This window comes from Balaenoptera physalus, assembly GCF_965194825.1.
Source record: "Balaenoptera physalus genome assembly, chromosome: 1".
Lineage (NCBI taxonomy): Eukaryota > Metazoa > Chordata > Mammalia > Artiodactyla > Balaenopteridae > Balaenoptera > Balaenoptera physalus.
In genome coordinates, this window is record NC_138882.1 from 149,085,193 (window position 1) to 149,102,551 (window position 17,359).

Below are 17,359 nucleotides of genomic sequence, written 5' to 3' on the forward strand. Positions count from 1 at the left end.
TTTGTAAACCTTCTTTCTCCCACTTGCTTTAATGGAGTGCTGGGGTTTGGAAACCAGTCTTCCAGCTGGGTCATCTTGGGCACATCTCTGGGCTTTAGTATTTCCCTCTGCAAAAGAAGCTGGTCTAGAGCTGAGTTTTTAAAACTTTCTATCACCAAAGATATCATTTTGTAGAATAATTGATCTCAAACACCCTGATTAAAAAAACTAAGGGCCATGTCTTATCTTCAGTGCCTAATACAATGCTTGGCACAAAACCAGTGTTTAGTAGATATTTGCTGATGGGATGAGAGTCTACAAAACTTCCTTAAGCTTGGTAGTCATTCGTACTCTTCACCAACTATTCAAGCGCCCACCTCTTTCAGACACATGGTGCCTGGGTCTGCCGAGGCCCCTCATGGCTATTGCTAGGCCACCAGCCACGTTCTGGTCAGTGAACTCTGAGCAGAAAGTTAAACATTTTGTCTCCGGTGCAAGATCCTCAAGCGTTCCATAGCTGTCCACAGGAAGAAGGCAATGTTCTAGATGGGGCTGCCTGGTCAGCCTGGGTCCTACAGTGAGGACAGTGATGCAGAGCCTTAGCTGGCTCAGCAGATGTGCCATAGAAGCAGAGGCACATCTTTGTTGCTCTAAAGCACTGAGATTTTGAAGTCGTTTGTTGTCATAGTGTAATCTAGCCTGTCCCCACTGATTCAGTAAATTAAATCATGATCAAGTGGCTTTCCCAGTTTTAATAACCACAGAAAATATATATATATACATCTTCTATCTAGAGCCTCTAACAAGAATGAACAAAGTAGTGTGATCACATTAAACTGATAGCATTCTGGCCAAAATCAAAGCAATGTGATAATTTCAGTAGCCATGATCGCAATAGGATAGTTTCTTTCCACTTAAGAATATATTTTCTGTTAGGCTTTAATTTAAGTTAATTTTTTGAATTGAAATATAGTTGATTTACAAAGTTTCAGGTACACATCAAAGTGATTCAGTTATACATATACATACATATATATATATATATATATATATATACACACTATTTTTCAGATTCTTTTCCATTATAGGTTGTCACAAGATATTGAATATAGTTTCCTGTGCTATACAATAGGTCCTTGTTGGTTATCTATTTTATATATAGTAGTGTGTATATTTTAATTCCAAACTGGTAATTTATCCTTCCCCTACCCCCTTTCCCCTTTGGTAACCATAAATATATTTTTGGTGTCTGTGAGTCTATTTCTGTTTTGTATATAAGTTCATTTCTATCATTTTTTTAAGATTCCACAAATAAGTGATATCACGATATTTGTCTTTCTCTGTCTGACTTACTTCACCTAGTATGATAATCTCTAGGTCCATATATGGTGCTGCAAATGGCATTATTTTATTCTTTTTATGGCTGGGTAATATTTCACTGTATATATATACCACATCTTCTTTATTCATTCATCTGTCAGTGGACATTTGGATATTTGTTTCCATGTCTCGGCTATTGTAAATAGTGCTGCTATGAAAATTGGGGTGCATGTATCTTTTCTAATTAGAGTTTTCTCCAGATATATGTCCAGGAGTGGGATTGTTGAATCGTATGATAACTCTATTTTTAGTTTTTTAAGGAACCTCCAAACTGTTTTCCATAGTGGCTGCACCAGTTTACATTCCTACCAACAGTGTAGTTGGGTTCCCTTTTCGCCACACCATTTATTATTTGTAGACTTTTTGATGATGGCTATTCTGAGCAGTGTGAGGTGTTACCTCATTGTGGTTTTGATTTGCATTTCTCTAATAATTAGTGATGTTGGGCATCTTTTCATGTGCCTACTGCTCAGCTGTATGTCTTCTTCATTTTTTTTTTTTTTTTTTTTGGCCACACTGCACGGCATGTGGGATCTTAGTTCCCTGACCAGGGATCAAATCCATGCCCTCTGCAGTGGAAGCGTGGAATCTTAACCACTGGACTGCCAGGGGAGTCCCTGTATGTCTTCTTTAGAGAAATGTCTATCTAGATCTTCTGCCCATTTTTTGACTGGGCTGTTTGTTTGTTTCTTTGATATTGAGCTCTATGAGCTGTTTGTATGTTTTGGAAATTAATCCCTTGTCGGTCGCATTGTTTGCAAATATTTTCTCCCATTCTATTAGGCTTTTAAAACTCTTATATATAACTTAGATGCTTGTTGCTACTTCATCTCTTGTTTCTATTCAGTGTGCCCAGTTCTGTATCACTGGCCTAATGTACCCTAGAGGCCCTCCCAGTCTGACCCACTGGAAAGAGCCTGCTCCTTGGAAGCAGATAGTATATTCTTTGACCTCTCTGAACTTGTTTCCTTACTTGTAAAGAGGAATGAAAAATACTACCTTACAGAGCTATTGTGAAGGTCAAATGAACTGTTATATCTGGTGCACTTCAAATAGCTTACAGCACATGTGGAGTTGGCTCCCTGAGTGTGTCAGGTGCCTTTCAGCTTTGAGTGTGGTGACGATGTTTTGGTTGGTCCTGAATGGTCCCAATTTCTCTACTTGTCCTTACATAATTATTAAGTGTCCCCTTTCACTCTCAAATATTCCTGTTTTGAGACAACTGATTGCATGATCCCTGTAGCTCTAAGCATATGTGGTTCTATGGTCTTGATTATAACAAGCACCAGGGTCCATTTAGCTGCCATCTTCTGTGGAGGTTCCTTCGGTCATTGAGTAACTGTTCTCTCTTGCAAGGTGTTCAAGGCAGACCTGCTTTAGACAGAACTTTTCATATTAATGTGATAGTGGACATCTCTGAAAGAGGCATAGAGGCAAAGTGTTGGAGAGAACCCAAAGTTCATATAGTTCAACACCTCAATTATCCCTGCGGAAATAGGACATAGAAGAGAGGTCACCCAACAATTAGCAGAAGGCCAGCTCTCATGTTTCTCCATGTCACACTCCTTACATGCTAGCCTGGTAGGTGGGTGTCCAAGCCCTAGGATGAGATTACAGAGTTCAAGACCCAGCTCTGCTACATGCTGGTCACTTCTCATCTGTCATGTGTGGGTAATAGTATATCTACCTCCTAGTTATTGAGAGAGAGAGCTCATGACTTAAAGCATGCAGAGTATTCAGAGCATGTGTGGGACACAGTGAGGGCTCAGAAAATGTTGCCTCCCTTCTGCTGTCATAATCAATCTACTGCATGGTTCCAACCATGGGCATTGTTATTTTATTAGATACTGGGCTACACAAATGCTTGAACCTTCTTTGTCCTCATGGAGTATATTGTCCAGCAGTTTGGATCTCTCTGCAAATTCTTTATAATCAGTTCATTGTAAAAAGTGGAACAGGAAGTGGCTGAGGAGTATCTGGCCCTTCCCTCCCATAATACACTTTGCAAGCCTAAAAGTTAATAATAAGATAATGATTATGGGCACAGACTTCTACAATCTTCTACATCCAGACTGCCTGCGTTCAAATCCTCGCTCTGCCCCTTGTTAACCATGTGACTTGAGGAAGTTCCTTAATTTCTCTGTGCTCCGGTCTTCTCATCTATGAAATGCGGGTGGTTATAGTAATACCTATCGCACTGGGTGCTTGTGATGGTCAGTGTATAGTAATACCTATCACACTGGGTGCTTGTGATGATCAGTGTGCTAATATGAATTAAGTACTTAGAACAGTGTTTAAAGCATAGTAAATGCTGTGTAATGCCAGATTTTTAAAAATTAGTATGACACACGCTAAATTCTTTTCTCTAATATCTTTCTCTGCTTTCTCTATCTAATGAAACTCTGGTCATTGTTTCCCTCTACCATGATGCCCTTTTAATTTATTATACAAACAGCTGTATAAAGTAATACAAATAAGGATAAATCATTTATAGGTCCATTACTTCATCAAGTTGTCTGCCATCTTTTCCCCAAGTTTTCTTGTAGCCTTAGACAATTCACACTTACAAACTTTACCTGGTTTTAATCATACTATATTAAGTTTTTAATTTATTTTTTCTTTTAACTTTTTATTTTAACATAATTTCAGATTTACAGAGAAGTTGCAAGAATAGTGCAAAGAATCCCTGTGCCTTACTTTGGGCTGTTATAACGAAGTGCCATAGATTGGGAGGACTTATAAACAGCATGAATTTGTTTCTCACGTCTCAGGAGACTGGTAAGTCCAAGAGTAAAGTGCCAGCATGGCTGGGTTCTAGTGAGGGCCCTCTTCTGGGTTGCAGACTGCCCACTTCTCCCTGTATCCTCACATGGCTGAAGGAGAGGGAAAACAAGCGGGCTATCTCATGATTTTTTTTTTTTTTTGAATTTCACTTATTTATTTATTTATTTATTTTTGGGTGTGTTGGGTCTTCGTTTCTGTGCAAGGGCTTTCTCTAGTTGCGGCAAGCGGGGGCCACTCCTCATCGCGGTGCGCGGGCCTCTCACAATCGCGGCCTTTCTTGTTGTGGAGCACAGGCTCCAGACGCGCAGGCTCAGCAGTTGTGGCACATGGGCTTAGCTGCTCCGCGGCATGTGGGATCTTCCCAGACCAGGGCTCGAAACTGTGTCCCCTGCATTGGCAGGCAGATTCTCAACCACTGCGCCACCAGGGAAGCCCCCTATCTCATGATTTTTATAAGGGCACTAATCCCATTCATGAGGGTTCTACCCTCTTGGTCCCATCTATTAATCCTAATTGCCTCCCAAAGACCCCTACTTCCTAATACCATCACATTAGAGGGTAGGATTTCAGTATATGAATTTTGGAAGAAACACGAACATTCAGTCCATAACATCCTTTATGCCGTTTTCCCTAGATCACCCAAATGTTAATATCTTATTACACTTTAAAAAATTATTTTCTCTTTTCCTCTCTGTGTTTTCTGAAATATTTGAGAATAAGTTGCAGACATATTTCTTTATCCCTAAATGCTTCAGTGTGTTTTTCCAAAAACAAAATGATATTCTCTTCCATAACCACAGTATAATTAGCAAAATCAGGAAATTAGCATTGAGAGAATACTATTATCTAATTTATGGACCTTATTCAAAATTTACCAATTTCCCAATAATGCCTTTATAACAAAAGAAAATCATGGCTTATGCATCACATTCAATTGTCATGTCTCTTCAGTCTTAGTTAATCTGGAGCAATTTCACTCAGTCTCTCTATGTCTTTCCTGGCATTGACATTTTTGAAATGCACAGGTAAGTTATTTTGTGGAATATTCCTCAATTTGGTTATCTGATGTTCCCTCAGGATTAGATTCAGATTATGCATTTTTGGCAAAAATATCACAGAGTGATGTTATGGTCTTCTCAGTGCCTTATGTCAGGAAGCACGTGGTGTCTGCCAGTTTTCTCTACTGTAAAGTTCCTATTTTCCTCTTTGTAATTAAAAATTTTGGAGAGATACTTTGAAACTATGCCAATATCCCATTACTCCTCAAACTTTCACCCACTAGTTTTAGCACTCATTGATAATTCTTGCCTGAATCGATTATTGTTATGGTTGCCAAATGGTGATCTTTTAAATCCAATATTTTGTCTACTTTTATTATTTGGCTTTCTACTGTAAGAAAGATCTTTCCCTTCTCCACCATTTGCTTAGACCCATACAGACTCATGTATGTATTCCTTTCTTATTCAGTGAATTATAATCTTTACTATATTTATTTGTTTTGCTGTTCATATTGCACCATTGGCCACCTCTAGTCATTTTCCAAATTTGTTTCAAAAACCACTTCTTTCAGTGGTCCAGTCCACTCAGGCTGAGTAAGCGGCTCACTCCTTTGTGTGCCTCTGGATTGTGTACTTTCCTCTCCTTATACATGTTTCTTGTTGGTTACTTGTTGGTTTCTATTTTCACATTAGATTTTGAGCTCTTGGGTATTAGGAAACTGTCTGATTCATCTCTATATCCTCAATGTTTAGTGCAGTGACTGCTGGAAGGGGGAAACTCAGTTCATCCTTGTTAAAAGCATGAATGAATGGAAGAAAGAAAAACAGTGCTTAAGTTTCTACCAATCTGCCTCAATCTTTTTTTGGACACCAGCTCCAACTAGCAAAAAGGAAATCATCTATTAACGTTCATAGTATGCTACTGTGGGTCTTGCAATAGCAAGGCCAAATCAATGTGGATTAAATTGTTGACATGTAGGAACTTAACATAAACGTTTTCCCCCATTGCAGGAGCTGCCTGCCAACTCTGATCTCATATCCTTACTATTTCTTTACCATTAGTTTGATATGGTGCTGTTTTTCCTATTGGTTCTTCATTCATTAAGAACCCCTATGCTCAAAGATAAAATAAATCTAATGGAAAGGACCTGGGCTCTTGATCAAGTGACTAACCGACCTGGTTAATTTCCAATCCATGCAGCTAGATGTGTGACTCTGGGTAAGGTATTAACCTTATTGAGCTTTCATTTCCTTCACTCTGAAATAGAGATCATAACACCTGTGACCCAAAGACATCTTGGGCTCCAAATGAGATAACCTACTTGAAATCACTTTGAAACTCTCTGGAGCTTCTGAAACTTTACTTGGTGTTCCAGTTGTCTGAGATGAACCTTCCTGGTCTCTGCTGCCTCTTTATTGGCAAATTCCTCCTTACGTTTCAGAACTCCACTCATATATCACCTTGTGGCCTCCAAGTAACATATTGTGCCCCTCAGATCTCTGTTTTGTCCGAATACAATAAAAAGGGACCCTGGGATATTTATTTTCCATTCACAAGCCACACACTGATTGGTTCCCCCTGAACTGCACCTGGATGTGCTTCATGGCATCTTATTTCTTTGCACAGTAATGATCCCCCAGTTAAACTTTCAGGTCTCAGACTGTGAAAGTATCCTTTGGCCCCCAAAGGTTCCCCCTCTCAGGATAAGCCATACCTCAAATCCTCATACTTGGGCTTATCCACTATGTGAGATACTCATTCCTGCCTCACTCTAACCCAATGGATTTCCCCTAGATTTGAGAAGAAGAAAACTGTTATAGATGGAAAGGGAGACTGCCCAGGCCAGAACATGTTCTGATGAACCTAGGGGCAGGAGAGGAATAAAGATGCAGACATAGAGCGAGGACTTGAGGACAACGGGGAGGGGGAAGGGTAAGCTGAGACGAAGTGAGAGAGTAGCATTGACATATATACACTACCAAATGTAAAACAGATAGCTAGTGGGAAGCAGCTACATAGCACAGGGAGATCAGCTCGGTGCTTTGTGACCACCTAGAGGGGTGGGATAAGAAGGGTGGGAGGAAGACGCAAGAGGGAGAAGATATGGGGATATATGTATACATATAGCTGATTCAATTTGTTATACAGCAGAAACTAACACAACATTGTAAAGCAATTATACTCCAATAAAGATGTTAAAAAAAAAAGGAGCCAGATGGGGCACATTAAACTTTTCCTTTGTTTGTCCATTACCAATAAGGAAGTATTCTTCCCCTATAATCCGCCTTTGTAGTGGTAGGAGGTTCAAAGTATGCTATAGTAAGAAGGATTTCGCAATTGTTCCCAAGATGGAATGGAATAATTGATTTGCAATGCTTCCAAGGACACAGAAAAGGGGAAGTGGCAGCACATGTGCCATATTTGTGCCATCCCTGATCTAGTCCACCCTTTTCTATAACCGATGAATCTTATTGCCATCTTGGGCTAGATGTTCTTTCTGGTCTTTGACAGTTTCACATTCTCGGTGTCTGGTCCTTCCCATTCAGAAGGAAGTGTGGGTAAGATGCTCTCCAAAGGTGAGGTATAGCAGGATGACGGATGATATTTCTGCCACTATGTCACTCCTGAATTTTCATCACTGCATTCCTGATTTGACAAGTGCATTAGTGTCCCAGACTGGGGAAGGACTGATGGATGAATCGGTCCTCTGTGCATGGCCGTTGGGCAGGAAATTAATAAGAATGTTAGCTGACATGATCTATGGTACTGTAAGCTCATTATGCCTGATTAGCTTCCAGCCTTTCACTCCCTCTGACAGCTACAGGGCCTCAAGGTTTCCAATAGCAACTGTTTCTCTTTCTCTAACTGATTGCTAGGTCTCCAACCATGAAATCAGACCCTCCCACAGACTTGTCAGAGTGGGGACTTTTCTGGATCGTGTTACCTTCCCCTTCTCGGCAATGGGAAGGTGAGCTCCTGAGTTATCTAAGTGGTGTTGACAGTGAGGCCCTTTGAACTCAGAAAACAAAGTTTGAAGTGGTCAATCCGGTTCAGCTGATCAAGTTCTTATCAAGCTACTTACTATGTGCTGACATCTGTGTTCATTATGGAGGAGGCTATAGAGGTAGACCATGTGAAGCAGAAAATGAGGGAGAAGTATTTTAATTTCTATAACAAATATTTATGAAGTACAATGGCCCCGAGCACTGTGGTAGGCGTTAGGAACAAAGGGGTATGAGAAAAGTAGATAAAATGGACTTGATGAGAGTGCCATAAATCAATTCAAATCAATATATATGTATTGAATTCACATATTATTATATGAATATAATTGAATATATGTATTCAATTGAATCCAAAATGAATTGATGTGTCTATCAATACATACATACATATACTCATATATATACATACATATATTTATTTATACACACATGTATTCATACTTGTTTATTTATACATACATATATTCATATATACATATATTCTAAAAGCACCTACTATACCTACTATACCCTCAAAATTGGGCTAACCTCTCTCTGGAGTCTCCCTCTGTCATCCTGAACACCCTATCACCCCAGTCTTCCTACCCTAAAACACGCACTTTTTTGTATTTTTGTTTATTTATTTCAGCTTTTACTTTAGTTTGTTTTTCAAATAGCCATAGATTAGCCTACATTTGTCACTATGAAGAAGATATGTGGGCTGAGATTTCAATTTCAATAGAGATGGGAGAGCAAATGAATAGTAAATAAATCTAATTTAGGTAATTATTACTGGCAGTTTTTATAGTGATTATTCTTATGAATATGGGCTCCAAACAAATCCACTTCAAAGTGCTGTTGATTCTTCTCCCATAGGCAGCCAAGTGGAGACTTTTGTTATCTTGGTAGAATAGAAAGGAGATGGATTTTTGCTTTAGAGTCAAACTCAAAAGTTACGGCTTCAGAGAACTCTTCCCTGATCCCACTCACAAGGTCAGGCTTCCTGTTACGTGAGAAGTGTATTGACTGAAATTGTGGCTCTATAAGTCATAAAGTGCCACACAAATGCTAATAATTATTACCTACTGTCTAGGACATGATCAGAGGGAAATAAAAATAAGATATGCTTTTGCATATCTTCGGGTTAGGTCTAATTTAATTTTAGCCTATGGAAAAGGGTGAATTTTTCTTCTTCTTCCCATCATTCATGGCCAACCACAGGGGACCTCATTAGTGACTAAGTTGCCACACCCCTAACCTGGCCCAAGAAGTAATAGGGTCTGAAAATACACATATCCTTAGAATAATTCAGACATGAATTTAATGGCATTTAAAGGATAACAACCACGCAGATATGCCTAGCCTCTCAATGACCTCTTAAGAAATTAACATTTGGGGTAGTGGGAAGTCCATTGGTCTGGGCAGATGTTGCAAACCTTAGTCCTCCAGTTAAAAGGGGAACAGAGGACCATGCTCTTCCACATTCCCTGGTCTCTTGTCACAGCAGGACGTTCTGGCTCAAGTTCTATTCAATTTTCAAAAGATTTTTCTAAATACTTTAAGAGGCTGTTTTTTCCTCTCTTCCTTTCCCAGGGATCATGGAGGGTGTTGTGGTTTGCTTGCCATGCGAACTCAAGTGAGTCATTTCGTGTCTCTGAAGCTGTTTCCTCATGTAGAAAATGGAACTCAAAATCTCTACCCTGCCTACCTCTGAAAGTTGTTTGTGGAACTGAATCAGCAAAGAGAGAGACGATCCCTTAAAACTCTATGGAAATATAAGGATTCTTTATTATCAGGGGTCTTTGGAGGGAAGGGAAGGAAGTTATGTGCTGTCTTCTCAGATCAGCACCAATATTTTCAAAATCAAGTTGACACATACAAATTAATAGTCCCATCTTGACATGCTCACTGGTCAAAAACAAGTACAGACACCAAAATGCTGGCTGACCTGCTCACCCCTGCCCCGTCCTGCTTCCTCCAAGTGCATATCTGTGGTTTTCGACAGCTTAATTTTCTTTCTTTCTTTTTTTCCCATACAACCATAGATTAGCCTACATCTGTCATTCTGAATAAGATATGAAGGCTGAAATTTCAATTTTAATAGTGATGGTGAGAGCAAATTAATATAGAATAAATCTGATTGAGCTAAATATTACTGGCAGTAATTTTATGATGATCATTCTTATGAGTACGGAGTTCTAAAGAAATTCACCTTGCAGCTTTGTCGGTGATTCTCTTTCCCATAGACAGCCAAACACAGCGTTTCACTCTGATCCTGGCAGAATAGAAAGGGGATAGATTTTAGCCCCAGGTAGTTCTGAGTTCCATCCTTGATCAAATTACTTATTTTCCACATATGTATTATAACAGGGCTACTTTTTTTGTCAGGGCTACTTATTTTTAGTTGTATTTTCATATCGTATAAATCTTGTTGCCTGCGGGCCTTCTCACTCTTTGAAACAATGAATTTCAGAGCTTTGGGGAGAAGCCTAGTATCTTCGTAAAACAACAGAGCTATTGCTCAGTTATGACTTAAACATTAGATATTTGTTTGTGTCCATAGCAAGCTAGAAGCTTAAAGGTGAGTTTTGCGGAGGAAGAATACAGCAGTTAGGATTTGCATTTGGTTGTGTGTCACAGAAACCTGGCTACCAAGACTTCATCCATAGGGTTTTGTTTCATGTTTTGTGGTTTTGTTTCTGTTTTTTTCACATAACAACAAATCCAGAGGCAGGTAGTCCAGAGCTAGTGTGGTGGCAACACAATGCTGTTTGGGACCCCGTGATGGTTGGTTTTATGTGTCAACTTGGCTAGACTACTATAGACTGTAGTCACCAGTTATCCATTCAAACACTAATCTAGTGCTGGGAAGGTATTTTATAGATGCGATTAAAGTCTATAATCAGTTTTCTTTAGGTAAGGAAGATTATCCTAGATAATCTGGGTAGCCCCGATTCAATCCATTGAAAGACCTTCAGAGCAGAACTGAGGCTCCCCTGAAGAAAAAAGAATTTCACCTGTGGATCTCAGCTTCCTCCTGTGCCCCAGAGTTCCAGCCTGCCCTTCCTGATAAGCTGCCTTACAGGTTTCAGACTTGCCTAGACTAGACAGCCCCCATGATTGATTACATACATCAGTCCTTTGCAATCCAACTCTCTCTCTGTCACGGTCCCCACCTCCACCCCCCCAAACTAGTTCTGCTTCTCTAGCGGAACCATGCCTGATATAGATCCAGGCTCCTGCTACCTTTCTCTGTCACCATCTTTAGTGTTTGCAGGCTGGCTACTGCACTTCTAGGCCTCATGCCTGCATTCCTGGCAGGAAGAAGGGGAAAAGAAAAAGGACAGAAACCCAAAACAAACACCAGTCAAGCCTGTTCTCTTTCCAGCGCCTTCCACTTGTAGTTCATTGGGGAGGACTCAGTCACATGACCAGCCCTAGCAACCACTGGGTCTGGGGCACACTCTGACCCTGAATAAAAAAGGGGATCTATAGTAAGGAAGAACATGTTGGGTTGGTGACTACAGAGAAAATTTTTAAAATTCCTTTGTCATATGAAGAACGAATCCTGGGCCTCTTAGGTCATAGTTTCTTCTGTAGTTGTAGGAAGGCTACTACTTCCACCTGTGGCAACCAGGCCCTGAGGCTGGCTGCCTTGATGTAGAAGAACACATGTGCAGGAAATGGGAGCCCTGAGGCCTATGCCTTCCACCTGGAAAGATTCTAGGAAAGAGAGAGAAATAGGAGAGGCAGGCAGATTGTGCCCTACCTCTCTGCATCTCAGTCCAGTGTAGGGAGAGCAGTAGGTGTTATGTGAGTGGTATAACAGAAAGAGACACTGCTCTTGGCCTTATATTTAGGACTCTGAAAGGAAGTGCAAAGGCAAACTCATCAGTACAGAATAGAGAGAGAGAGAACCAAAATTAGGCTTTTCCAAACCACCTGTTTTTCCTGTGTGTTATGATCAGGTGACCTAAATTTCCCACATGACCCTGGGCTTGGAAAGTGATTGAGCTGAGAGTCAGCAAGCTTGCCATAGGATCTGCTGCAGCGAGTGAGGAGAGCCAGGGGCAGGATGGAGACGGTGCTATGGACTGGAGGTGAGGTGCCGGCAGAACCTGAGGTGTCAGAGACAAGGCTGAGTTGTTAGCAAGCACCCCAGGACGTTCAGAAGCTGGCCGGGGGGATGGGGAGGAGGTAGGGTGGGGCTGGGAGAGAGAAATAGAGACCCTGAGCTGCCTATGTGCCTCCTTTGGTGGCAGAGGACAGGGCAATGACCAGGCGCAGGAGCAGTTGCCAGAAGTAATAGCGGTGGCCAGTCCAGTGAGCAGCTCCCAATGGCCCCTCCACAGAAGAGGCTGGCGATGGTCTGAGGGTCCCCAGGGATACAGCCCTCATCGCCATTCTGCTGTCTTCGGTCCTCTCCCCAGATAGCACCCTAGACAGAAGCAGGAGAAGAGGGCCAAATATGAGTGACTGAGTTTCACCCAAAGGAAGCTAAACTAACCACAAAGGACTGCTGACTTATTGCATCAGGATGTACGTGCAGCAGACTGGATTAGGATATAGTCCCCCCGACCCCTCAGCTGTCTGGGAGATGGAAACTCATTCATAGTTAAACTCATGAGAGTTAAGGAGAAAATGAGCTATATTTCTTTGCACATTAGAATCAGTGTGTAATTTTGTACCCCCACACCCCACCCCCGGCCACCATGTAAAATGAGGACAGTAATACTTATTACCTCCTGAGGTGGTTGGGAGAATGTAAATGAATCTCGCCCCCTCTGTAAAGGCGCAGGTGACTCAGGTATGATTAATAGGGTAGCTTAATATCAGTTACCTGCACTGACTGGCCAGCAGGACCTAAACAAAGCAAGGCTTCCTGTCGCCCTTGGGATGGCAAAGTAAGGAAGGTGTCTAGGAGCACATCTCACCCTGACCGGATTGTCACACTTTCTAACCCATATCTTCCCCGCCCCACCAATCACCCATATGTGCTGCTGTATTATCTCGTTTCTTTTCCTTCATAGTGCATCACAATACTGTGTTTATTGTACATTTCTAGAAGGGCAAGAGCCATATCTAATTTCCTAAATACTTACGTATATAGTAGCTATGTATTAATTAGTTAATTAATGATGTCATTACTTCCTTGGGGCCCTATGAACTCAACTTTCATACACCCAACGTGGCTGATCATACGTGGGTGCATTTTCATCAAAGGGAAAAATAGTTCATAGAACATATTTCTCTCTGCAATCACTATCCATTAACGTAATTTGTTAATTTTAATTTACTTTTCAAAACCAATGAAAAATTAGCATTTTAATAAACACCAACTTTAAAGAATTATGAATCAGGATTCAAATATGTGATCTATTTAGTCTTATAATACAATACCTATATTTTTTTGTAACACAAAACCAAAAAATACGACCTCCAAGAATTCTATATATTAACCTTGCTTTCATTGTGATCTGTTTTCCAGATTTTTTCTTTACTCTTAGTGTTTTAGGGGAATGAAGCTCTCCTCCCACCTAGGACCCATTGTAGCTTGTAGGAAAGAAGTTCCAGAATGGCTTTCTAGAGTGTTTCCTCCAAAGAATATGTGTGTATCTGCATGTGTGTGTTTTATATATCGATACATACACACACACATATTTGCATGTGTGTTTTATATACATATACAATGATATCTATATTTATCACACACACAGAGTACATATATTTGAAGTATAGTACTTCATGAATCGTAAAGTCATAAAGTCAAAGCCAGAAGGCTCCTAAAGACTGTCACTCCAGCTCCCTTGTTTTAGAATTGAGGGACTTTTCAAAGATCAGACAGTCTGTGGATGCCAGAGCTGTGCTTTGCATACCAAGCTCTTGCCTTTTGGTTAAGAGCCTTTTCCAGGACCCAGTCTGCCTTCAATACATGTGTCTCCCTTCTGGTTGGGAACTGGGCCCTGTGACCAGCCTAGACACATACCACTCTATTGAGAATCATGGTGAAAAAAACCAATTTCTTGAACCCTATCAGTGAGAGAGCTCATTTAGCACCTCCTCTGTTCACAGGAAACTTTTGACATATTCTTTAAGCTTCGTTATTATTCCAGCAGGAAATTGGAAAGATTCTGGTGCCAAAAAGGCTGTGCTGAAATGATAAAGACAGATAGAGCTGCTAATGGAGGGTGTCTGTGGAGGGAAGGGGCGAGAAAGAGGGAGAAAGAGATAGAAAGAGGGAGGGGTACGGGGAGGGGAGGACAGACATCGTGATGAAGAAATGAGAAGATAGAGATGGTGAGAGAGCCAGTGAGAGATTAGAGGGGAGCAGAGAGAGAGATGGACTTAGGGAAGATACACAAAGACAGAGAAGAGCAGGAAAGGGAGGAAGGAAAAGGGAAGGTGAAGGCAGAGACACATACAGGATACCCAAAAGCCAGAGGACTTAGAATAAGCTTATTTTAAAATGGTATATTAGTTACTTTTTCTAATATCATGTGCAATATATTTTTCTTCACCCTCCAGACACCTTTTCAGGTGAAGTACCTCCATATTTAAAGCATTGGGTCCAATTGTTAATATAAAAAGTTCAAATAAACACACTATTTTCCTTGTATTTTTCAGACTTTTTTTGTAGTATACTGGCACCCTGGAAAGAGATAGAAGAGAGGAGAGAAGAGTGGAGGGGAGGTGGTGGTGGGGAGACAGGTGAGGAAAACCAAGAGCTAGGAACACGACAGGCAGATTCAGAAACTTAGACAAATAAAGCTACAGAAAGAACTAGGACTGAGACATGTATAATGCAGCTCTGCAATTCGACCTCAGAAGTGAAGAATGCAGGGGGACTGGCATGGGAAACCAAAGAGAATCAATGGCCAAATGTCTTCCCTGGCTAAGGGGTTTTGAGTGGACGTAGATTTGGACTGTGAGGTGGTTCTCTCTTTAAAGAACAGATTGGAGGGGTTCTTTTCAATACATTAATCTGAAGAAAAAATGGGGGATGTCTTTTTTCTAACTTGTTTATACAATACTGCAAGCTCAGGAGATGTTATGAACTGAATTTTGACCCCTAAAACTCATATGTTGAAGGCCTAACTCCCAGTGTGAATGTATTTGGAGATAGAGCCTTTGGGCAAGTAAAAGGTTAAGTGAGGTCAGAGAGTGGGACTCTGATCTAATAGGACTCGTGTCCTCATAAGAAGAGGAAGAGATACCATCTCTCTCTTTTTCTCTCCTCCCCCTCTCCCTCCCTCCCTCTCTTTTTCTCTCTCTCTCTCTCTCTCCATACACAGAGGAAAGGTTATATGGGGACAAAGCAAGAAGGCAGCCATCTGCAAGCAAGGAAGAGATTGTCACCAGAAGCTGAATCTGCCCACACCTCGATCTGGGACTTCTAGACTCTAGTACTTTGAGAAAATTAACGTTTGTTGTTTAAGCCACACAGTCTATGGTATTTTGTTATGGCAGCCCAAGCTGACTAACACAGGAGGGGTGGAGTTTGATTAGGTTTTGTCAAATGCCTTTATTTATAGGCACTGAAATTTACATCCAGACCTGGCAAATAGTAGTTCTCAATAAATGTGTGTTGAGAAAAACCAATAGGTAAGTATTTTTACCAGTTTACACTAAGCTGATGATAATGTGATAGCAACCACATTAACATGAAATAATAACAGGCTATGCAAATTTTAGTTGTTTTTGCATTTGATCCTCACAGCAACTCAAGAGACACAGCTATAACTATCATGCCCATTTTACAGATGGGAAAATGATCTTACCCCTTTAGCACTGCAGTTTCCTAAAGGTCCCTCACTGGGTAAGTGTCAGGACCATTCTCAAACCCATACCTTCTGACTCCCTCCAGGACTCCCTTCATCCAGAAATGCTTCTTCTCTGGGAAGAAGTTAGAACTCACTTGTTGGAGTTACTGCTTTTTTGAATCTGTCTGAAAAATAAAATTTGTTCCTTCATAGCTCAGTGTGATCATAGCCAGGAATTTTTGGCAAAAATTTTTATCATCACAGTATGTTCTGGTCGACTAATGTGTGCAAGGGGATGGTGAGGCATGACATCCATCCATAATGCATGGAGGGTGGGTCACGGGGGGCGAGGGGAACAGTGAGCAAAGCCCCTTTAGAATCAGGGACACCATGTGAACCACTGGAAATTACATTAAACAGAGAGGAGGAATGTTGAAGTCCTGCAACTTGAGAGAAATGTAATACTGGAGCTTCAAGGCAGAATAACTTAGAAGTTCAGAGCAAGGAAAATAGAAAATGACATCTGATACAGGAAAATATCTCTGACCTGGACAATAAAATAAAATTAGCCTGCACTGCATGTTGGGAAGGTAGGGTTTTAAAGAAAGGGAATTTTGGCAATGATTAGTGCCTTAGCTTTATACAAAAGAAAAAAATTGACTACATAATGAAATGCTTTTGTCTTTGACTCCTGGGTGGGCAGTTTCAAGATACGTTTCTTAAACACCTGTCTACCACAGATGTGGCCAAATCAACAATGCAACCTTTTATTGGTTTTCTCTCCTTCCTCTTTTTTGCCTGTGTTTTCCTCCTGTCCCTCATCCCTTCTTCCTAGAATCACTTCCTAAATAACCTGCCTGCACTTTGTCTTGGGTTCTGCCTTTGAGGGAACCCAGGCTAAGAGGGTCGATTATAGATGAGATCCTGGAAAGTAGAACTTCAGAATGAGATTTTGGGGCTTGATCAGTAGGATCTGCAGGATCAAAGGCTAGTACCCAAGAAGGGAACTTATACTAGGAGACACAGTAAGATTTCCACTGAACTTCAAACTGTATTTTCACCTGGCCATTTTGGGTTCCTCTATCATTGGACCAACAAGAAAAGAAGGAGTTGCTGAACTGGTGCGGGTAATGGACCCTGACACCCAAGAGGAGCTAGGGTTGCTGCCACAGAATAGAGGGAGGGCTGAGTATGTCAGAAGCTCAAGGGACTCATCTTCCATACGTGGTGAGAACGGTGAGCTGACAACTGAAGCAACCATGCCCAGGAGCAGCCAAGGGCTTAGACACGCTTAGGGATGCCATCCTAGGGCAGGTCACTAGGAAAGCAGCCTAGACTGGCTCAAGTATGGGCTGGGAGTGAGGGCAATCTGTAGAAGGTGTTGGAAGAGGGAGGTAATGGATACTAATTAAGGCTTGGGACAGCTGTGACTGTGAGGATCTAGCTTGTTCCACTTGCAGAATAGCAGCTAGC

The 17,359-nt window shown here is 41.1% G+C and overlaps 1 long non-coding RNA gene across 1 annotated transcript; it reads right to left on the reverse strand.

The window, feature by feature from the left end:
* Positions 1–3,138: 3,138 nt before the first annotated feature.
* Positions 3,139–9,486, reverse strand: LOC309638810. The gene is made up of 2 exons (XR_014251315.1): positions 3,591–9,486; positions 3,139–3,548 (listed from the first exon to the last, which is right to left on the reverse strand). It is a non-coding gene; the product is annotated as an uncharacterized lncRNA (long non-coding RNA).
* Positions 9,487–17,359: the final 7,873 nt, after the last annotated feature.